Source organism: Somniosus microcephalus, chromosome 2 (genome assembly GCF_052327205.1).
Source record: "Somniosus microcephalus isolate GS21.2 chromosome 2, FLI_Smic_1.0, whole genome shotgun sequence".
NCBI lineage: Eukaryota > Metazoa > Chordata > Chondrichthyes > Squaliformes > Somniosidae > Somniosus > Somniosus microcephalus.
Window position 1 is genome coordinate 234106803 of NC_140988.1, and position 8377 is coordinate 234115179.

The following is an 8377-nucleotide window of genomic DNA, read 5'->3' on the forward strand; positions in this document are numbered from 1 at the left end:
GTGAAGGGGGAGATTGGGTGGGTAGTGAAGGGGGAGATTGGGTGGGTAGTGAAGGGGAGATTGGTTAGTGAAGGGGAAGAATGGATAGATAGTGAAGGGGGAGATTGGGTGGGTAGTGAAGGGGGAGAATGGGTGGGTAGTGAAGGGGGAGATTGGGCGGGTAGTGAAGGGGGAGATTGGGTGGGTAGTGAAGGGGAGATTGGTTAGTGAAGGGGAAGAATGGATGGATAGTGAAGGGGGAGATTGGGTAGTGAAGGGGAAGAATGGGTGGGTAGTGAAGGGGAGATTGGTTAGTGAAGGGGGAGATTGGGTGGGTAGTGAAGGGGGAGATTGGGTGGGTAGTGAAGGGGGAGATTGGGTGGGTAGTGAAGGGGGAGATTGGGAGGGTAGTGAAGGGGAGATTGGGTGGGTAGTGAAGGGGGAGATTGGGTGGGTAGTGAAGGGGGAGATTCGATGGGTAGTGAAGGGGGAGATTGGGTGGGTAGTGAAGGGGGAGATTGGGTGGGTAGTGAAGGGGGAGATTGGGTGGGTAGTGAAGGGGGAGATTGGGTGGGTAGTGAAGGGGGAGATTGGGTGGGTAGTGAAGGGGGAGATTGGGTGGGTAGTGAAGGGGGAGATTGGGTGGGTAGTGAAGGGGGCGATTGGGTGGGTAGTGAAGGGGGAGATTGGGTGGGTAGTGAAGGGGGAGATTGGGTGGGTAGTGAAGGGGGAGATTGGGTGGGTAGTGAAGGGGGAGATTGGGTGGGTAGTGAAGGGGAGATTGGTTAGTGAAGTGGAAGAATGGATGGATAGTGAAGGGGGAGATTGGGTGGGTAGTGAAGGGGGAGAATGGGTGGGTAGTGAAGGGGGAGATTGGGTGGGTAGTGAAGGGGGAGAATGGATGGATAGTGAAGGGGGAGATTGGGTGGGTAGTGAAGGGGGAGATTGGGTGGGTAGTGAAGGGGAGATTGGTTCGTGAAGGGGAAGAATGGATGGATAGTGATGGGGGAGATTGGGTGGGTAGTGAAGGGGGAGATTGGGTAGTGAAGGGGAAGAATGGGTGGGTAGTGAAGGGGAGATTGGTTAGTGAAGGGGGAGAATGGGTGGGTAGTGAAGGGGGAGATTGGGTGGGTAGTGAAGGGGAGATTGGGTAGGTAGTGAAGGGGGGGATTGGGTGGGTAGTGAAGGGGAGATTGGGTGGGTAGTGAAGGGGGAGATTGGGTGGGTAGTGAAGGGGCGATTGGTTAGTGAAGGGGAAGAATGGACGGATAGTGAAGGGGGAGATTGGGTGGGTAGTGACGGGGGAGATTGGGTAGTGAAGGGGAAGAATGGATGGATAGTGAAGGGGAGATTGGGTGGGTAGTGAAGGGGAGATTGGTTAGTGAAGGGGAAGAATGGGTGGGTAGTGAAGGGGAAGAATGGATGGATAGTGAAGTGGAGATTGGTTAGTGAAGGGGAAGAATGGGTGGATAGTGATGGGGAGATTGGTTAGTGAAGGGGGAAGAATGGGTGGATAGTGAAGGGGGGAGATTGGGTGGGTAGTGAAGGGGAGATTGGGTAGATAGTGAATGAGGGGAGGGGTTAACAACTTTCCTGAGGATTTTGTATATTTGTTGGAAGGCAAATGTTGCAAATGCTGTACGCTACTTTTCATGGCAAATTTGCTTATCTGATTCATCACTACACGCTCCTTTGCAAATAAGCATGACATTTCTCACTTTATTGTTCTGACCAGATATTCAAGGTGCTGTTCTACTCTAATATTGCTGAACCACAGGGGGAGATTTTCCTATTGGAGGCGGGTTTCGGTTTGGGTGGGTTCCAAACCCGCCTCCACTGTCAGGTGGGAAAAAGTTGCAATTTTCCCCTAATTGGCCAGTTAACTTCAGAGGTGTGGGTTCCCCTGGGCCAATTAGCCACTGCTGACATCACTTATCCAGCTTTATTTAAGGGCTGTTTGCTGCCTTGACTCATTCCACTGGTTTTTGGTCAATGCTGCACCACCTCCAAACTTTTATCTCATTGAAGAATGGCCAGCTCCAAGGCAAGGGCCTCCCTGAGGTTCTCGGATGAGGCGCTGGGTATCCTGGTTGAGGGGGCGAGAGCTAGCAGAGAGGTGCTCTTCCCCTCATCTGGGAGGAAGAGGCCTCTCAAAGAAACCAAGGCTGTGTGGGTCAAGCTGGCAAGGATATAACCTCCAGATGTGTGTGCAGATTAGGTGATTGTTTCTGTTTATTGATGAAATGCCATCCCTGTGTGAATGTATTAAAATTAGGTGATGGCAAACTGTTGGCATGATGGCATCTGTTTTTACGGCTTAGGCAGCTCCACATTGCAGGCTTCGCAACACTTGCATGGTCAGGTTGGTGGTCAGAGTGAAAGGAGGCCAGAGAGTCATTTCCATTGTCTATCATGTGTTAAGAAGGAGCCAAGCACATGTGCCACAATGGGCACCTGTCCATCCCCCACTTGCGAATCTTCCTCAACACTGGCAATTTCCAGGGCCGCCTCCTCCGAGGTGGTGAGCTGGGCTACTGAGGGTGGCCCTCCTCCTGTTCTCGCTCTTTCCCTCTTATTGTGGGCTCTCTTTTCCTGCAATGAGGGACACAAGTGGAGTTTGAGTGAGAATGAAGGAGTGAGTGTTGAGAATCCATAGCATAGATGCTTAGAAGGACACAAAGATGGAGTGAGGTGCCAAGACCAAGGGCCCTCCCTGTGTGTTGTAAGTTGTTTTCATAACATCACAGCGATAGGGAGTGTGAGGACTGCATAGTCGAATAGTTAAGTGAATGTGAACATACAGAGAGGGAATGGGTAAGGGTGCAGGGATGTCCGTGTCAAGTGAGATGTGGAGGAAGAGGTTGGCAAAGCAGAGTGCTGGTGAGGAGAGGCAATGGGGATCAGATTGAAGGTGATGGGAAAGTCATACTCACTTTCCTGTGCGCAGGAGGTCATGAAACCTCTTCCTGCACTGCAGCCAGGTTCTGCGGCACATAGACATTGAGTTGACCTCCTGGGCCTCTTGCATCCACACAGCTTTGGTCTGCTGGGGAGACTTTATCCTCCCTGAGGAAGGGAAGAGCACCTCCTTATTTGATCTTGCTCCCTCCACCAGAGCTTGCAAGGCGGCATCATCGAATCGTGGAGCACACTTTGGCCTACTGCTGGACATAGTTGCTGAATGAAGCGATCACAACAATGGGTAAAGTTTCCAGCCTCCAGAAGAAGCAAGGCTGCTTGCAGGCCTTAAATCCAGTAGCATTGATGACATCATCGGAGGTGACTTTCTGTATGGAAAGACTTATTGGGCCAGGGGTTTCCACACACTAGAAATCAAGTGCCCAATTAGGGGAAATTCGCACTTTTTTCCCACTTCACATCGGAGTCGGGTTCCTGACACGAAAACCACCTGACACACCCCCAGCCCACTCCATGGCAAAATCCAGCCCATAAAGTCAGTTAGCAAAAGAAAAATAGAACACAGTCCGACCACAGTGCAAACCTTAACTTACTTGTATATGTGACAAAAGCATACTTTGTAGACACACAAGCAGTGATTACATTGTAACCACTAAAAAAATGGAACCTGATATCACGTTCTGTAAGGGAGAATTATAGCATTAAGTTTAAGACTAAATCCCGTACATCCATAAACATCAGTGAGAAATAGATTTCTGTGTATTGCGTTGTAACCAGCTTCGCACTAAAAATTACCTCTACGTTAAAGCCTTGGTACTGGGTTAAACACACTGAAAAACAACCTCTTGCATTTAGAGATAGGGAGGGACAAAGCACCCTTCACCAATATTCTTTTCTAACTCAACTGCTATGGACACTCATCTTTCATCCATTAATATTTTAATCTGACCATTGGAAGAAAATTCTCGTAACACAGTTGAAAAAATTTAGCGCAACGAATGTAAATATCCTTGCGGGGAGGTTTGCTAGCACTGTTCAGGGGGGTTTAAACTAAAATGGCAGGGGGTTGGGAACCTGAGCAGGGAGACAGAGGAAAGGAAAACAGGGATAAAAGCAAAAGATAGGAAGGAGAAAAACAAAAGTGGCAGTCAAAGAAATCAACGGTTTAAATCAAACGTGGCCACAGTAAATAATAATTCTAATAGGTCTAAGAGCGTTAAAAAAACAAGCCTGAAGGCTTATTTGTGTCTTAATGCGAGGAGCATTTGTAATAAGGTGGATGAATTGGCTGCGCAAATAGAGGTAAACGAATACGATTTGGTTGGGATTACAGAAACGTGGCTCAAGGATGGCCAAGGCTGGGAACTCAACATCCAGGGGTATTCGATATTCAGGAAAGATTGGCAAAAAGGAAAGGGAGGTAGGGTAGCATTACTGGTTAAAGAAAGGATTAATACAATTGTAATGAAGGATATTAGCTCTGATGATGTGGAATCTGTATGGGTAGAATTGAGAAATACTAAGGGGAAAAAAAATTAGTGGGAGTGGTATATAGACCTCCAAACAGTAAGGTGGATGTTGGGGATGGCATTAAAAGGGAAATTAAAGAAGTGTGCAATAAGGGCACAGCAGTCATCATGGGTGACTTTAACCTACATATAGATTGGGCCAACCAAATTAGTAACAATACTGTGGAGGAGGAATTCCTGGAGTGTTTACGGGATGGTTTCCTGGACCAATATGTCGAGGAACCAACCAGAAATCAGGCCACCTTAGACTGGGTATTATGCAACGAGAAAGGATTAATTAGCAATCTTGTTGTACGAGGCCCCTTGGGTTGGAGCGATCATAATATGATCGAATTCTTCATTAAGATGGAGAATGAAGTAGTTGACGCAGAGACAAGGGTCCTCAATTTAAATAAAGGAAACTACGATGGCCTGAGGAGCGAGTTGGGCAGGATTGAGTGGGGAATGGCGCTCAAAGGGTTGACGGTGGATAGGCAATGGCAAACATTCAAAGACCGAATGGATGAGCTACAGAATTTGTTCATCCCAGTTTGGCGTAAAAATAAAACAAAAAAGGTGACTCAACCATGGCTAACAAGGGAAATTAGGGATAGCATAAGATCCAAGGAGTGGACATATAAATTGGCTAGAAAAAGCAATAATCCTGAGGATTGGGAGCAGTTTAGGAGTCAACAAAGGAGGACAAAGGGATTAATTAAGAAAGGGAAAATATAATATGAGAGTAAGCTTGCAGGGAACATAAAAACTGACTGTAAAAGCTTTTATAGATATGTGAAGAGAAAAAGATTAGTGAAGTCAAGCGTAGGTCCCTTGCAGTCAGAATCGGGGGAATTTATAATGGGAAACAAGGAAATGGCTGACCAACTGAATGCATACTTTGGTTCTGTCTTCACAAAGGAGGACACAAATAACCTCCCAGAGATGCCGGGGAACATAGGGTCTGATGAAAGCGAGGAACTGAAATAAATCAGTATTTGTAGGAAAATGGTGTTAGGAAAATTGATGGGACTGAAGGCCGATAAATCCCCAGGGCCTGATGGTCTACATCCCAGGGTACTTAAGGAAGTGGCCCTAGAGATAGTAGATGCACTACTGATCATCTTCCAGAACTCGATAGACTCTGGAACGGTACCCATGGATTGGAGGGTAGCTAATGTTACCCCACTATTCAAAAAAGGTGGTAGAGAAAAAGCGGGGAATTATAGATCGGTAAGCCTGACATCGGTAGTGGGGAAAATGCTGGAGTCCATTATAAAAGATGCAATAGCAGAGCACTTGGAAAGCAGTGACAGGATTGGACAAAGTCAACATGGATTTACAAAAGGTAAATCATGCTTGACTAATCTACTGGAACTTTTTGAGGATGTAACTGGTAAAATAGATAAGGGAGAACCAGTGGATGTGGTGTATTTGGGCTTTCAGAAGGCTTTCGATAAGGTCCCACACAAGAGATTAGCGTGCAAAATTGAGGCACATGGGATTGGGGGCAAGGTATTGACTTGGATAGAGAACTGGTTGGCGGACAGAAAGCAAAGGGTTGGAATAAACGGGTCATTTTCCGAGTGGCAGGCATTGACTAGTGGGGTACCACAAGGATCGGTCCTAGGACCCCAGCTGTTCACAATATATATTAATGATCTGGATGAGGGAATTGGATGTAATATCTCCAAATTTGCAGACGACACAAAGCTGGGCGGGAGGGTAAGCTGCGAGGAGGATGTCGGGAAACTCCAGTACGATTTGGACAGGTTGGGTGATTGGGCAGAAATATGGCAAATGCACTATAATGTGGATAAATGTGAGGTTATCCACTTTGGTGGCAAAAACAGGAAGGCAGATTATTATTTGAATGGCAATAGATTGGGAGAAGGGGAAGTGCAAAGAGACCTGGGTGTCCTTGTGCACCAGTCGCTGAAGGTAAGCATGCAGGTGCAGCAGGCGGTTAAGAAGGCAAATGGTATGTTGGCCTTCGTAGCAAGAGGGTTCGAGTGCAGGAACAAGGATGTCTTGCTACAGTTGTACAGGGCCTTGGTGAGACCGCACCTTGAGTATTGTGTGCAGTTTTGGTCACCATACCTGAGGAAGGACGTTCTTGCCATGGAGGGAGTGCAGCGAAGATTCACCAGGCTGATACCTGGGATGGCAGGAATGACGTATGAGGAGAGATTGTGTCGATTGGGCTTATACTCACTGGAGTTTAGAAGATTGAGAGGGGATCTCATTGAAACCTATAAAATTCTGTCAGGTCTGGACAGACTAGATGCAGGAAGGATGTTTCTGATGGCCGGGGAGTCCAGAACCAGGGGTCATAGTCTAAGGATAAGGGGTAAGCCATTTAGGACTGAAATGAGGAGGAATTTCTTCACCCAGAGAGTGGTGAACCTGTGGAATTCTCTGCCACAGAGGGCGGTGGAGGCCAGTTCATTAAATATATTCAAGAAAGAGTTGGATATGTTTCTTGAGGCTGAAGGGATCAAGGGATATGGGGAAAAGGCGGGGACAGGGTACTGAGTTTGGATGATCAGCCATGATCACATTGAATGGCGGAGCAGGCTCGAAGTGCCGAATGGCCTACTCCTGCTCCTATCTTCTATGTTTCTATGTTTCTATGTAATTCCCTAAAGGTGTTGAGTGAGGGGTTTAAGAATTGTGTTCTAGAAGCTAACATAGAGCGTTTGCTGGGTTCTTTTCTCGTAGCAGATATTAAAGGGATAGCTGAGTTGAAGCTTGAATGGGTCTTCTGCTGGAGTTTGAGTATGCACGTAAGATTTTGCGAGGGCTTGGTATGGGCCAACAGTATATGTGAAACAAGATGGCAATGCAAACTGCCACATAAATAATACTGTTGTGTAGTCTTACCCTGGCAGCCTCCTTACAGTGTGCAATTTTCTTGCGCATCTGTTCACAGGTTCTGTGGGTAATGTGCGCAACACTGACGCTGGGCGACACTTCCTGCCGGGCACGCTGCATGGCTGTCCTCCATGCAGTATCAAATTGAGCAATTCATCTCACACCCAAATAAAAACAGAAAATGGTGGAAATACTCAGCAGGTCAGGCAACACATGTGGAGAGAGAGCTACTGAGTTAATGGGCTGGATTTTGTCATTGGGTTGGGCTGGGGGCGTGTCAGGTGGTTGTCGTGTCAGGATCCCGACTCCGATGTAAAGTCGGAAAAAAGTGCGATTTTACTCTAATTGGCCACTTGATTTCCAGTGTGTGGGAACCCCTGGCCCAATGAGCCTTTTCATACAGAAACTCCGATGACGTCATCAATGCTGCTGGATTTAAGTCCTGCAAGCAGCCTTGCTTCTTTTTCAGCCTTTCAACTTTGTGACCATTGTTCTGAGTGATTCCTTCTGCAAGCATGTCCAGCTCTAGACCAAAGTGTGCAACTAGATTTGATGAGGCCTCCCTCCAAACTCTGGTGGAGGGAGCAAGAGCAAACAAGGAGGTGCTCTTTCCTTCCTCAGGCAGGAAAAAGCCTCCACAACAGACTAAAGCTTTGTGGCTGCAAGTGGTACAGGAGGTCAATGCTATTTCTATGTGCAGCAGAACCTGGCTGCAATGCCGAAAGAGGTTTCATGACCTTCTCCACACAGGAAATGTGAGTATTACATTCCCAGCACCCTTAATCTGATCCCCATTGCCTCTCATCACCAGCATTCTGCTTTGCCAACCTCCTTCTGCACATCCCACTTCACCCTTACATCCCTGCACCCTTAGCCATTCCCTCTCTCTGTATGTTCACATTCACTGAACTATTCGACTATGTAGCCCTCACACTCCCTATCACTATGATGCAATGCCAACAACTTACAATACACAGGGAGGACCCTTGGTCTTGGCACCTCACTCCATCTTTGTCTCCTTCTAAGCATCTATAGATTCTCTACACTCACTCCTTCATTCTCACTCAAACTCCACTTGTCTCCCACATTGCAGGAAAAGA